General features: G+C 47.4%; 1 long non-coding RNA gene across 1 annotated transcript in view; it reads left to right on the forward strand.

Moving 5' to 3' along the window:
• Positions 1-1,115, forward strand: part of LOC309338142 — a 61,956-nt gene extending 60,841 nt beyond the window's left edge. The window contains exon 2 of the long non-coding RNA XR_014154755.1: positions 774-1,115. This is a non-coding gene — a long non-coding RNA (uncharacterized lncRNA). The remainder of the gene's footprint in view (positions 1-773) is intronic.
• The last annotated feature ends 14,777 nt before the right edge of the window (positions 1,116-15,892 follow it).

The following is a 15,892-nucleotide window of genomic DNA, read 5'->3' on the forward strand; positions in this document are numbered from 1 at the left end:
GCGGGAAGGTAAACGGCGTTTCCGTGCACTGCTCTGGTTAGCCAGAAGCTGCTTAGTAATGCTGGCCACATGACCCGGAAAAACTGTCAGGGATATATTTACCTTTACCTTAGGACACTGAGTTATACCTAGTTAGACCAGTGGTCTATCTAACTCAACTAGGGTTGCCTTATTTCAAAAAGTGAAAATCTGGAAACGAAAGTCTTAGTTTTGCCCAAAGTTGTTGAGCTCTCTCTTTTTTTTTTTTGCAAAAAGTCTGAGCTATTTTGAAGGCAAGTCGCCTTGCAACATGAGTTGCCATATGTCTGGACACAACAGTATGGCAACTCTAACCTACACTGACTGGCAGCAGCTGTCTCAGGGTTCAGGCATTGGACACTCCCAGCCCTAGCTGGAGCTGCCAGAGATTGAACTGGGAACCTTCTGGATGTAAAGAGCCAGTGTGGTGCAGTGGTTAAGAGCCGTCGACTCGTAATCTGGTGAACCCGGTTCGCTTCCCCGCTCCTCCACATGCAGCTGCTGGGTGACCTTGGGCTAGTTACACTTGAATTCTCTCAGCCCCACTCACCTCACAGAGTGTTTGCTGTGGGGGAGGAAGGGAAAGGAGAATGTTAGCCGCTTTGAGACTCCTTCAGGTAGTGATAAAGCGGGATATCAAATCCAAACTCTTCTTCTTCTTCTTCTAAAGTGGAAGTCCTGCTCGTGACCCTTCCTGTTAGGATTCAGCAGCTTCTGAACTTGTTATGTACTAACCTTGGATCCTAGAACAATAGGCTAGTACAGGGGTCTGCAACCCGCGGCTCCGGAGCCGCATGTGGCTCTTTTACACCTTTGCCGTGGCTCCGGGGCGGATACTAGCGAGGGGAGGAGGCGCATTGTGTGCCCCGACACTCCCCACTGTGGCAGGCGCTGTACTGGCTGTGACATCACATGGGGGCGGTGCGTGCGTTAGTCACGCACCATCCCAACGTCACCTTCCCGCCCGCTGTCAGATCGGAGGGCAGCAGCGCGCATGCTTTAAATGTCGCAATGGTTTTGCGGCTCCCAGTTGTTTTTTCTTCGGAAACGGGTCCAAGTGGCTCTTTTTGTCTTAAAGGTTGCAGACCCCTGGGCTAGTAGGATCCTAGAATGCAACAACTGATTGGCTTGCAGGAGAAGACCAATCAGGCTCCAGGAGGGAAGCAGAATCAGCCAGTCAGACGGGAATCATTGTGTAAATAATGTATATAAAAGCCTGAGGTTTGGGGGGCAATTCAATCACTGTTTTACAAGCTGCAATAAAGAGCATGAAATCACTACAGGACTCCGAGTATATTTCAGAACTCCATGAAAACAGCTTGCGATGCGGGCCGGATTAAATGTCACCCACCCATGCCGCAGCGCATGCCTGGAGGAAACAGAATTTCAAGTGCAACTGTTCCTCGATTTCTAAGGAAATGCACATGCCCCGTGCATTCGCACTCAGGTTATGGAGCTGTGCCATGTGCCACTGTGAGATTTAATGTGAAACCCGAAGCCTCTGCTATGAAGCATATACAGCTTAGCTGGCCGCCTTTGCCCATTGAAGCCTCAGATCGGATTTCACCACTCTCTGGCGTGACCTTGGCCTTGCTCAGCTAAAGGCTTAAAATGCAAACCCTGGGCTTTGCTTTCGGGGCAATTGCTAAAAGGCAATTAACACCTTCAATTTCCCAGACCAAAACGGGTGTGCAAGTGGAATGCTGCCTTTTGAACTTCAAGCTAGTAGGTGATATTTGAGCAATCGGAGGAGACTTTCTGCAGTTGTCTAAGGCAGCCTGTGGCCGGAAAGGACCGCTTAGAGTTGTGAGCAAAACTGACCCTCAATTGGGGCTTACTTGGCTGAGGAGGCTCACATAAGAACATAAAAACAAGCTGGTGGATAAGGCCAAATGGTCATCAAGCTGTGATAAGAATTTTAAGGTCTTAGAGATATATTAAATGTTCATAAACATACCAACCAAGCACGTACATAGATCAGCACAGGAAGACTGACCTGAAACCATTTTTGGCTCCCAAACTGACCAAATGTTTTCTCTGCAAGGTCAAAGGAAAATGGAAAAGCTTCCCCATTGTCTTTTCCTTCACAAATCCTGTCTTAAGGGTATGTCTGTGTATGAATAGGGTGAGCCAGTGACTGTGGGAATGTTCTGGGGTGCAGGAGAGGATATATTGACTAATTATATCCTTATCCAACTTGTGCTAACAAGTTCCCAAAATATCAGCAGAGTTTATAGACATTCCCCTTTAAGTTCGCAACGGTAACGTCTGCACAGGTTTGCTAGAACCTCTATAATAATTACTCTGGTAATTTCCCCTTTTGTTCCCTCTTAAAATACAAGACACGACACAGTCTTTATAAAAGTATAAAAGAGTTTACTCACGTTCTGTTCACAATATGATCCCAGAAGGTAGGCAGGCTTAAAAAGGTTACATACACTTAGAAACTATCTTGTAGCAAGATAGTCCTTATCTCCTCTCTTGGCTGGGAGCCAAGAGAGCATCCTTAGATGTTTCCTCATCGAAGGAAAATGGCAGAGAGAGAGGCAAGAGGCAAGAGAGCAAGAGAGCAAGAGAGAGAATGGCTGCCTGCCCTATGCTTTTATCATTACCTGCACAGGTGAGGCCACACCCACCTCTGGTCACATGCGGAGGAAGTCCGTCCCCAGGAAGTTTACCTGCTTGCTGGACAGACATCCCTCCCCATGTTCTAACATGTACACTCTAGGAATGTTGTCATTGACTGCTCCTGTGTTTTACATCCCACAGTGACCTGGCTCAGAACTAAGTACAGTGGTACCTCGGGTTACATACGCTTCAGCTTACAGACTCTGCTAACCCAGAAATAGTACCTCGGGTTAAGAACTTTGCTTCAGGATGAGAACAGAAATCGTGTGGCGTTGGCGCGGCAGCAGCAGGAGGCCCCATTAGCTAAGGTGGTGCTTCACGTTAAGAACAGTTTCAGGTTAAGAAGGGACCTCTGGAACGAATTAAGAATGTAACCAGAGGTACCACTGATGTTATCATTACAAAAGACTGGCCAGGCTCCCCAGGGTATTCAATCAAGTAAGCAATAACAGGTAACCTGCCAGACAGGAGATAAACAACGACAGGAGATAAACAACGCACTCAGATTTCTGCTGTAGACCGCCCTTTCTGTGATGTAGGTATGATGTGTCTGAGGGGTGGTCTTGAGCTACACCCCTTCTGAGATGTATGTATGATGTTTCTGGGGGGGGGGTCTTGGACTCCAGGGTGGGCAATTTAAAATGTCTATATAAGGACGGGCACACCTTGGTTCTGGGTTCCTCCTTTCTTGCGTGTGAGGGGAGCACCCTGTTGCAACAGATCAATAAAGATCAGGCTTACTAGCTGCTTTGCTTCTCAATACAGTGGTACCTCGTGTTAAGATATTATTATTATTATTATTTACTTAATTTGTTCTGGAGGTCCGTTCTTAACTTGAAACTGTTCTTAACCTGAAGCACCACCTTAGCTAATGGGGCCTCCCGCTGCCGCCGCACCGCCACTGCACAATTTCTGTTCTCATCCTGAAGCAAAGCTCTTAACCCGAGGTAATATTTCTGGGTTAGCGGAGTCTGTAACCTGAAGCGTATGTAACCTGAGGTACCACTGTATTCTCTGGTTGGCCTCTGTTATTTTCTCCTACCAATAGGGAACCTACATAAGGACTCTATATGGGCTCTTGGATACCCCATAAGGGAAAAGGGCAGATTTTGTTTACAAGAAAGCCCAGCTTCCTGTTCTCACTGTGGCCAACCAGATGCTTGGGGGAAACCAGAAATCAGAACAGGAGCACAAGAGCCCCTCCCAGCAATTGGTTTTCAAAAGCACTGCTGCAAAGCCATCACAGCTAGGAGCCACTGATAGCCCTCTCCTCCAGGAATTTGTCTCATCCTCATTTAAAGCCGTCTATCACTGCCTCCTGCAGAAAGGAGTTCGGTAGTTTAACTATGGGCTGTGCGATGAAGTCCTGAAATCTTCCAGGAAGACGGTTCTTCTTTTGAAATCAGACTGGCACTTACAATCTTGATGTCTTGTCAGCCTGCTGTTTTTGTGTCCAGTCCCCCAACATTTTAGAGAACAACTGTGATTCACTGTCGGTAGTTTCTCCTGTATTTTATGATATTTTAAGGGTTTCATTGTGAGGTACCATGCTGTATTTTTTTTTTTAATGAGTCGGTGATTTATAAATACTATTATTAATAAAACAAAGACGTGAGGAGATATGAAATGTGTTTGTAGAATTTGTATTGCTAAAACAGAAAGGGGTCAAACCATCACAAGAGGTGTTGAAATTTTGGGAGGTTGGATAGTTGCAATGGAATGGTCTCTGTAGTGGGGTCCCCATTTTTATTCTTTGACAAAATAAATAAATAAATAAATAAATAAATAAATAACAAAGGCGATGGAGATAATATACCGCTTTCCCTTTCCCTTGATGTTAATCTAGATGATCACGTTCAAGGTGTTAATTTTAACTTTTAAACCCCTTAACAGCTTGGGACCAGTTTTCTTGTTGGATTGCCTAACCACAAGGACCACCTCTTTCCATACCTGGACATTGAGATCATCCTCTGAGGTCCTCCTTCGTGTGCCTACTCCTTGAGAGGTCCAGAGGGTGGCAACCTGAGAACAGGCCTTCTCTTCAGTGACTCCTTGTCTATTTCTGGGTTTTTGGCATTCGGGAGCCGAAACGTTCAGGACCCAAGGTTTGACTGTACACTCGAACTTAATGTCGAAGCTGAACATAACAGCATTAGGTCTTCATGCAGTGACTTGCTTTTCAAATATTTGCAGAATTCAGTAGGGTGTGTGTGTGTCTAAGTGGTTCCTTTCGAATTACATGTTATGACAGCTGATATGAAAGTAAGGATCCCGCCCAGGAGCTTCTCCTTGGAGATCTCGAAAGTAAATTTAGTTACAGAGAAGTAACAGTTGGTGCTAACAGATTATTAGAAGACCGAGGATGTAAAAGATATCGCCAGTTGGCGGAGGACCTGCAATTACTTCAGCTGGGTGTTCATGACTATGGGAGAAAAAGACTTTGAGAGCAATGCAATTAATGTGGCTTGTTTGGGGGCAACGGATGTTATTTGAAGCTGCCTGGGGTGGGGGAGAAGGCACGCATGGCAATTTGTTTATTTTATTGAACAAAGAAAGATTTGCTTGTTTTACATGGAATATTGAAATTATCAGTGAAAACAGTCTAAAATAATTAAGAGCATTTAAAATTAACAGCCAAAAAGGTTGAAATGCAAGTCGGTGGCTGGGTGGGCTTGCCTAAAGAAAAATGTTTTAGGCAAACACCAAGCAGAGTACAGGTGTCAATAGGCAGGGAGTTCCAAAGGGGCTGCCCCACAAAAACATCAATTTATTATAAGGGAGGAATGAGTATTATGTGGCACCTACAACATGGCCAGTTCCTCATATCAAAGACGTTGAGTGGCCATATATAGGTTGGTTAGTTAGTTAGTTAAAGGTAAAGGGACCCCTGAGCATTAGGTTCAGTCATGACCAACTCTGGGGCTGCAGTGCTCATCTCGCTTTACTGGCCGAGGGAGCTGGCGTACAGCTTCTGGGTCATGTGCCCAGCATGACTAAGCCACTTCTGGTGAACCAGAGCAGTGCACGGAAACACCATTTACCTTCCTGCCGGAACTGTACCTATTTATCTACTTGCACTTTGATGTGCTTTTGAACTGCCAGGTTGGCAGGAGCAGGGACCGACCAACTGGAGCTGACCCCATTGTGGGGATTTGAACCGGCAAGTCTGATCGGCAAGTCCTAGGCTTTGATCAGGGAGTTATGTTTCCTAAATCCAGATGTGTGGGAGTGGATTACACCCTAGTTTAAATGCTTCTGTGCTACTCTCGTAACAGTCCAGCAGATGGCAGCAGCCTGCCATAAAACTGTACTCAGATAAAGTGTTCTGACATCAGGGAAAGAACCTCGACTGTGCAACGTTTTGGGAGCTGTGAAGAAATCCCTTTGAGGTTTGTACAGGTGGAACGGCAAGCACTGCGTCCCCTTGCATCAGAGCATGCCAAGGACGGTGGATGCAGAAATGTTGTAACGCATAAGGCTGTGCAATCCACGAAATGACGCCTCTTGTCTATAACCGCCTCTCTATCGGGCGGAGGAAGGGGGGGGGTGCAGTGGGGGTGGGCTGCCCCAGGTGTCACCACTGAGGGGGGGTGACAAAATGCCAGGTGGCACTCACTGCAGGGCCTGAAGCGCGCCCAAGCCATGCGTCTCTCCTGGGAGTGACACGGTGACTAATAATAATAATAATAATAATAATAATAATTTATTATTTATACCCCGCCCATCTGGCTGGGCTTCCCCAGCCACTCTGGGCGGCTTCCAACAAAATATTAAAATACAGTGGTACCTTGGGTTACAGACGCTTCAGGTTATAGACTCCGCTAACCCAGTAATAGTGCTTCAGGTTAAGAACTTTGCTTCAGGATGAGAACAGAAATCGTGCTCCGGCGGTGCGGCAGCAGCGGGAGGCCCCTTTAGCTAAAGTGGTGCTTCAGGATAAGAACAGTTTCAGGTTAAGTACGGAACTCCGGAATGAATTAAGTATTTAACCCGAGGTACCACTGTACAGTAATGCATCAAACATTAAAAGCTTCCCTAAACAGGGCTGCCTTCAGATGTCTTGTAAAAGTCTGGTAGTTGTCGTTCTCTTTGACATCTGGTGGGAGGGCGTTCCACAGGGCGGATGCCACTACCAAGAAGGCCCTCTGCCTAGTTCCCTGTAACTTGGCTTCTCACAGTGAGGGAACCGCCAGATGGCCCTTGGCGCTGGACCTCAGTGTCCGGGAAGAAGACTTGGGCATGCGCAGCCTCTGTGCTTCCGCAAATGGTCCGCCCGCCGCCTCTCCCCCAGCTGTAGGGCGGCTGAGTGCGAGGAGGCTGGCAGACTCCTCGGAGGCCCCACGGAGCGTCCTGCCCTGGCTCGCCCCATCCCACGGGTGGCGCCACCCGTGGGCACAGGGCATGTGCGCCGCCCCAGGTGCCCAATCGTTTTGATCTGCCGCTGCTCTCTATAAGTAAAGCCAGATAAAACACGGCAGTTTTCAGCAGCTCTCCTACAGCTAGGGGGAAATGAGGCCAGAAATGTGGAACCAAGGAAGCAGTTCCACAACCAGCCTGCTTCTTAAAGAAACATCTGGGTACCTACAAACATAGAGAGATGCCTTCTACTCCCTCTGACCCTAGGACCCCTCATAAGGGAGCTATGCCTGGAGGAAGAACTGTGAGGGGAGAGACTCCATCAGGCAAGGCCTCCTTCCACTTGCCTTGCCCCCCCCCCCCCCCGCTGGCCCTGGGTCTCCTCATGAGGAAGCTGTGCCTGGAGGAAGAACTGTGAGGGGAGAGGCTCCATCTGGCAAGGCCTCCTTCCACCTGCCTTGCCTCACCCTCTAGTCTCTGCTTCTCAATTTGTATTGTATTATTTTATGTACTGTGGTTTGCCGTTGCTTTATTGATTATAGTTTAGAAATAATTTCTTGTAATGGTTGAGTGGGTTTCTGTTTAACTTTTATATGTTATTATTATTTAATACTATTCTAATGATTGTTGAATGTTACTTTTTTGATGTAAAAAGGTAAAGGGGCCCCTGACCATTAGGTCCAGGCGTGGCCGACTCTGGGGTTGCAGCGCTCATCTCGCTTTATTGGCCGAGGGAGCCGGCGTGCAGCTTCCGGGTCATGTGGCCAGCATGACTAAGCCGCTTTTGGAGAACCAGAGCAGGGCACAGAAACGCCATTTACCTTCCCACCAGAGCGGTACCTATTTATCTACTTGCACTTTGACGTACTTTCGAACTGCTAGTTTGGCAGGAGCAGGGACCGAGCAATGGGAGCTCACCCTGTTGTGGGGATTCGAACCGCCGACCTGATCGGCAAGCTCTAGGCTCTGTGGTTTGGTTGCCTCTTTTAAAGTTTTATTATCACATTTTTGTATTGCATGAGATTGTTATAAGATGTACATTTTTCTAGCGGGAAGGTAAACAGCGTTTCTGTGTGCTGTGCTGGTGCTGGCTCGCCAGAGCAGCTTCGTCACGCTGGCCACGTGACCCGGAAGTGTCTTCGGACAGCGCTGACTCCCGGCCTCTTAAGTGAGATGAGCGCACAACCCTAGAGTCGGACACGACTGGCCCGTACGGGCAGGGGTACCTTTACCTTTACCTTTATCTCTGGGTTATTTGTGGGGCATAGGAATTCGTTCATTTATTTTTTTTTCAAAATATAGTCCAGCCCACCACATGGTCTGAGGGACGGTGGATTGGCCCACAGCTGAAAAAGGTTGCTGACCCCTGATGTAAAGGTAAAGGGACCCTTGACCATTAGGTCCAGTCGTGGCCGACTCTGGGGTTGCAGCGCTCATCTCGCTTTATTGGCCGAGGGAGCCGGCGTACAGCTTCCAGGTCATGTGGCCAGCATGACTAAGCCACTTCTGGCGAACCAGAGCAGCGCACGGAAACACCGTTTACCTTCCCACCAGAGCAATACCTATTTATCTACTTGCCTTTTGATGTGCTTTCGAACTGCTAGCTTGGCAGGAGCAGGGACCGAGCAATGGGAGCTCACCCTGTTGCGGGGATTCGAACCGCCGACCTTCTGATCGGCAAGCCCTAGGCTCTGTGGTTTGGTTGCCTCTTTTAAAGTTTTATTATCACATTTTTGTATTGCATGAGATTGTTATAAGATGCACATTTTTTGTTTCTGCGGCTTGTAAAGCACCTTGAGTATTGTAAGATAGAAAGATGGTATACAAATTAAAAAATGATGATGATGATGGTTAGCACCAGTTCTCCAGGGTTTAAGACGGACGTAGCTGTCAACTTTTGGATTTGAAAATAAGGGATCAGCAGCCTCACCTGTCCTGGGGACAGTCTACGGGATATCTAACAATCCGGGATAGCAGCAGGAAGCAGCGGGAAATGGCTCTGGAATAAGAGAATTTCCTGCAAAAAAAGGGAAGGTTGACAGCTATGCAGATGGGGGACATTCCCAGACCTACCAGGAGAGGCATGTTGGTGCAAAAAAGTCAGACAGCTTTTGGAGGTTTTTTTTTGTGTTGCTTCAAAAACACTGAAGTGGTGAGCCATTGATGTATAGTGGTTAGAGCATTGGTTGCCAACCAGCGTGCCGTGGCACCCTGGGGAAACTTGAGGAACGTCAGAGGAACCCTGGATGGAGTGGTGAAGGCATCCTTCATTAACTTGCAGCCCGTATCTTCTTGCATTAGGTTTCTCTCTTTCTCTTTCTGAGGAACATTCAAGGGAGCTGGCAGCTTCGAACCCATCATCTTCCTTCCTTGAGTTCTCCTTCTCCTCTTCCTCCTCGCTACGTCCTAGTCAGGTCCCAGATTCCTAGCCTCACCCCTTGCCCTGCTCTCCATTTTTGGGACGCTTACATCACGGATCAGCGGGTGGCGCTGTGGGTTAAACCACAGAGCCTAGGGCTTGCCGATCAGAAGGTCGGCAGTTCGAATCCCCGCGACGGGGGTGAGCTCCCGTTGCTCGGTCCCTGCTCCTGCCAACCTAGCAGTTCGAAAGCACGTCAAAGTGCAAGTAGATAAATAGTATCTCCAGTGGGAAGGTAAACGGCGTTTCCGTGTGCTGCTCTGGTTCCCCAGAAGCAGTTTAGTCATGCTGGCCACATGACCCGGAAGCTGTATGCCAGCTCCCTCGGCCAGTAAAGCGAGATGTGCGCTGCAACCCCAGAGTCGGCCACGACTGGACCTAATGGTCAGGGGTCCCTTTACCTTTACATCAGGGGTCAGCAACCTTTTTCAGCTGTGGGCCGATCTACCGTCCCTCAGACCATGTGGTGGGCTGGACTATATTTTGAAAAATAAATAAATGAATGAATTCCTATGCCCCACAAATAACCCAGAGATAAAGGTAAAGGTAAAGGTAAAGGTACCCCTGCCCGTACGGGCCATTCATGTCCGACTCTAGGGTTGTGCGCTCATCTCACTTAAGAGGCCGGGAGCCAGCGCTGTCCGAAGACACTTCCGGGTCACGTGGCCAGCGTGATGAAGCTGCTCTGGTGAGCCAGCACCAGGGCAGCACACGGAAACGCCATTTACCTTCCCGCTATAAAGCGGTACCTATTTATCTACTTGCACTTAGGGGTGCTTTTGAACTGCTAGGTGGGCAGGAGCTGGGACCGAAAGATGGGAACTCACCCCGCCGCGGGAATTTGAACCGCCGACCATACTATCGGCAAGTCCTAGGCACTGAGGTTTAACCCACAGCGCCACCCGCGTCCCATTTTAAATGCATTTTAAATAAAAGGACACATTCTACTCATGTAAAAACACGCTGATTCCCAGACCATCCGTGGGCCGGATTGAGAAGGTGATTGGGCCGGATCCGGCCCATGGGCCTTAGGTTGCCTACTCCTGGCTTACATTCTGAACCCTGGAATTAGTGACTCCCACAGGGGAGATGCAGAAAGGATGTGGTTGGTCAAAGGAGCCATGGACTCAAAATTTGAAAACCACAGAGTTAAGAGTGTCAGACTAGGAGCTGGGAGACCAGGTTTGCAAATCCCCACTTGGTTATGAAGTGCACTTAGTGCCCCTGGGGACCAGTCACCACCTCTCAACCTAGCCTACCTCACAGGGTTGTTGTGGAGATTAAATGAAGAGGCAGAGAACTCTGTATACCACCTTGAGCTCCTTGGAGAGGAAATCAAATTAATTTGCTAAGCCTGTTTGATCAGATATGGATCAAAAATATGTTTTTTCTCTCTCTGTGTGTGTATGGTCACACTGTGATATTAAAGACCTTCTTAGATAACTTACAACTCTCTTAAAAGCTGCTGTCGTTCTCCAGGTTAGATTAGCATGCACTAAGAAAGTGCAAGGAAATTGTATTTTAAAAACTGCTGTTGTAAAGGATGTCAGATCGATTGGCAGCTTATATTTTGGCCTCAAGGTGGCAGCAAAGCCACAGGATTCTGGGAAAGACCAGGATTCAACCCCCCCCCCCCCGGAAAACGAATACAGTGGTACCTTGGTTTAAGAACAGTCTTGTTTAAGAATGATTCGGTTTACAATCTCTACAAAACCGGAAATAGTGTCCCGGTTTGAGAACTTTACCACTTTCTAAGAACGGAATCCGAACAGTGGAAGGGCACCAGCAGTGCGAGGTCTCATTAGGGAAAGTGCGCCTCAGTTTAAGAGCAGTTTCGGTTTAAGAACAAACTTCTGGAACGGATTAAGTTCATAAACCGAGGTACCACTGTAGTAGAATTACATAAGTGTTTAATTAGAAATATAGGAAGAAACTCCACTACACAACTCATCCTATTAAAATAAAACAGACAAAAAGAGTTGCGGATTGAAAAGATACCTTTGTTGGAATAAATGATAATTAAATGGGCTGGGAGATAACACGATAAGATTTCTGATAATTCAGACAGCAGATATTTCCATACAAAGATACACAAAGTTATTCCTATAACGTATCGATGAAACCTGGTCTTACTGGAAGTGAAAAAGCTGTTTCTTTTTGTATCTTCGAAGCAAGGTGTCTCTTCTGTTTGTGTGACAGGATGATGCTTACTTTGATATCGGTGCTGTCCCAGAATCCAATGGTTCCAGAGGATCACATGATGATACGTCTTCCGGGTAATTATTTATTTCTGCGTTCTTTCCTGAGAATGCAAATGCCTCTTTCTGGTAAACAAAAGAATAACGTTGGAATGTTACTGAAGGCACTCTGGCTTCAACACTCAGCGTGGATGCTAAAATTCGCACACATTTCTTTTGGGTTTGCCACTTTTGCAACCCGAAGTATACATTACTCGAGAGTAACGTAACCTGAGGGTCTACTGCATCTGTGGGAAGGGGTGTGTGTGCTATTGTCTTGTTGTTTTTGTTTAATTATTTACTGTGCTTTACCTTGTCTGTGCGGGTGGCGCTGTGGGTTAAACCACAGAGCCTAGGGCTTGCCGATCAGAAGGTTGGCGGTTCGAATCCCCGTAACGGGGTGAGCTCCCGTTGCTCGGTCCCTGCTCCTGCCAACCTAGCAGTTTGAAAGCACATAAAAGTGCAAGTAGATAAATAGGTACCACTCCGGTGGGAAGGTAAACGACGTTTCTGTGCACTGCTCTGGTTCGCCAGAAGTGGCTTAGTCATGCTGGCCACATGACCCGGAAGCTGTATGCCGGCTCCCTCGGCCAGTAAAGCGAGATGAGCGCCGCAACCCCAGAGTCGGACACGTCTGGACCTAATGGTCAGGGGTCCCTTTACCTTTACTTACCTTGTCTGTGAACCACCCTGAGGTCTTTGGATGAAAGGGCGGTATATAAATTTAAGAAAGAAAGAAATAAAATAAATAAAATCTGCACTGGAAGGAGAAAAAACAACACCCTATTTATCTCGGCATATACACACATTAACATGTTGTATATGTTCAGGTATTGACCACTGAGAGACTTGCAGAAGGTTGGGCTTGATGACCCTTTTCAACCTATGAATCTTTTGGAAACGTCATTGAACATATGAAGGAAAGACGTATGCAGGCTTCTCTGTTTACATCCTCCCGAATTTCCCTCTCACCTCTTGCAACAATGGTGTAATACCACATTGCACGTCCCTATGGATCTCCACGGGCGGCTACAACGGCCAGGAAAACACAGGCCTTTTTGCTGCTGACATTCAAGATCAGAGCTTGGAGCGGTGGCGGATCCTGTTTGAAAGGAAAGAGAGTCACAGGTTATTCCATTCACAGCAAGCTTGCCCCCCAAGTTGCAGTAAGTACGTGACTGTGCTTGGCCCATTATGTATGTGAGCTTGATGACAGCAGTCACGAAATTAAAAGACACCTGCTTCTTGGGAGAAAAGCAATGACAAACCTAGACAGCATCTTAAAAAGTAGAGACATCACCTTGCCAACAAAGGTCTGTATAGTTAAAGCTATGGTTTCCCCAGTAGTGATGTATGGAAGTGAGAGCTGGACCATAAAGAAGGCTGATTGCCGAAGAATGAATGCTTTTGAATTATGGTGCTGGAGGAGACCCTTGAGAGTCCCACGGACTGCAAGAAGATCAAACCTGTCCATTCTGAAGGAATTTAGCTCTGAGTGCTCCCTGGAAGGACAGATCGTGAAGCTGAGGCTCCAGTACTTTGGCCACCTCAAGAGAAGAGAAGACTCCCTGGAAAAGACCCTGATGCTGGGAAAGATGGAGGGCACAAGGAGAAGGGGACGACAGAGGATGAGATGGTGGGACAGTGTTCTCGAAGCTACAAACATGAGCCTGACCAAATTGCAGGAGGCAGTGGAAGACAGGAGTGCCTGGCATGCTGTGGTCTGTTGGGTCACGAAGAGTCGGACATGACTAAACGACTAAACAACAACCACATAGCACCGTAACATTCCTAGTTTTCTCCAAACAATCCAGGCCAACACAAACACACACACAGCTGCTGACCCCGCTTCCCTCAATAAACCTGAGAGATAAATAGGTACCGCTCCGGCGGGAAGGTAAACGGCATTTCCGTGCGCAGCTCCGGTTCGCCAGAAGCGACTTAATCATGCTGGCCACGTGACCCGGAAGCTGTACACCGGCTCCCTCGGCCAATAAAGCGAGATGAGCGCAGCAGCACCAGAGTCGGTCACGACTGGACCTAATGGTCAGGGATCCCTTTACCTTGAGGTTTATTGACCAGCTCAGTTTATCCCTTACCTGGAGAAGGCAGCACCATAATCAAGAGGGCAGCAAGAAGGAAATGAAGGAGCTTCATGATCTTAAAGTAGGTTGGTTGTGGAAAACACCCCCAGCAGGGTTGAAACAGAGCAAGACAAAAACAACAACAGTGGTACTGCTCCTGTTGGTAGTGTTACGCTGAATCCTTTTTCTAAAATGACACCTTTTCTGTACTCAGTCCAGAGGTGCAAGGGATAGCCAGTCCTTGGGGATTGTGACACGCTTGTCTGTTGAAAGCATGTGGGATGCAAACTGAAACTATGGCAGTGTGGTCAGCTCAACGTATTATTGCATTTGTTACATAGGGAACTGGAGGATTTCAAAGGCAGGTTGTTCCCCCTCTGAGCTCAGAAGAGGCAAGAGGAAAACCGCATAGGTCCGTGGCAACATGCCTGAGGGAGAGCGGTTGGCAAGCTCCAGGAGAGTAACAAAAATAAAATAAAATGAAGGACGTCTCTTGCACGGACTGTTAAAATGAAGCACGTCTCTTGCATGGACTGGAGCTTCCATTTCCAGTCACTTGGCACCAACTACTCCCTTCTAGGAATGGCTGAATCTGTCAATTCGTTGTTGTTGTTGTTGTTGTTGTTGTTGTTGTTGTTGTTATACTGCCAATCAAAAGATCTCAGGGCAGTTCACAGATTAAAATACAAGATAAAACACAGTAAACAGTTAAACCAAAACAACAAAACAATATCTCTCCCCCACTTTGCCAGTCTAAAGTTTGGCTTTCCACATCAATTCAGGGAGATGTCACTTTTGCTGGTAGCTGCTCCTTTAGAAATTGCCAGTGCTTTTTTTCTGGGAGGGGGGGTGCAGGGGTATGCATACTCCTAAACATTTTGTGAATCTAAGTTTGGCCTCATTGAGGGGCAGAAGTTCAATATGAGTAGTAGTAGAAGAAGAAGAAGAGTTTGGATTTGATATCCCGCCTTCCACTCCCTTTAAGGAGTCTCAAAGCAGCTAACATTCTCCTTTCCCTTCGTCCCCCACAACAAACACTCTGTGAGGTGAGTGAGGCTGAGAGACTTCAGAAAAGTGTGACTGGCCCAAGGTCACCCAGCAGCTGCATATGGAGGAGCGGAGACGCGAACCCGGTTCCCCAGATTACGAGTCCACCGCTCTTAACCACTATACCACACTGGCTCTGGAGTAGGGAAATGAGAGTACCTCTAAACATTTTTTTAAGAAATAAACACTGGGAATTGCTAAATATTAGTGTTCTGCAACAGGCTTGTCAATAGGCTCATGGTGGTCTGTTACTCTGGCTGAGAAAATAACCTGCCAGGTCAGGGTGGCCAGAGTCAAGATGAGTCTTTTATCCTTCTACAACACCTGACATATGTGGGGTGTGGAACACAGAGCAGTCAAATACAACATTCCTAGAGTGGACATGTTTAGACATGAAGAGGGATGTTTGTCCAGCCACTAGATAAACTTCCTGTTTCCTTCCTGTGCTGGGACAAACTTTCTTTACATGTGACCAGAGGCGGGCGTGACCTTACCTGTGCAGAGACATCACGTTGCGGAGAAAGGTCCATATAGTTAAAGCTATGGTTTTCCCAGTAGTGATGTATGGAAGTGAGAGCTGGACCATAAAGAAGGCCGATTGCCGAAGAATGAATGCTTTTGAATTATGGTGCTGGAGGAGACCCTTGAGAGTCCCATGGACTGCAAGAAGATCAAACCTGTCCATTCTGAAGGAAATCAGCCCTGAGTGCTCACTGGAAGGACAGATCCTGAAGCTGAGGCTCCAATACTCTGGCCACCTCATGAGAAGAGAAGACTCCCTGGAAAAGACCCTGATGTTGGGAAAGATGGAGGGCACAAGGAGAAGGGGACGAGAGAGGACGAGATAGTTGGACAGTGTTCTCGAAGCTCCCAGCATGAGTTTGACCAAACTGCGGGAGGCAGTGGAAGACAGGAGTGCCTGGCGTGCTCTGGTCCATGGGGTTACGAAGAGTCGGACACGACTAAATGACTGAACAACAACATGCTTTTTTCCAAGAAGGGACAGCCTGGCTGTTATTTTTGTTTATTGTACTTTAAATTCTGTTCATTACATGTGAAAAAGCAATAAAATGCTGTAAATAAAATCCTGCCAAGTTCTTCCT

Source organism: Podarcis erhardii (assembly GCF_964252035.2).
Source record: "Podarcis erhardii genome assembly, chromosome: 3".
NCBI classification, from domain to species: Eukaryota; Metazoa; Chordata; class Lepidosauria; order Squamata; family Lacertidae; genus Podarcis; species Podarcis erhardii.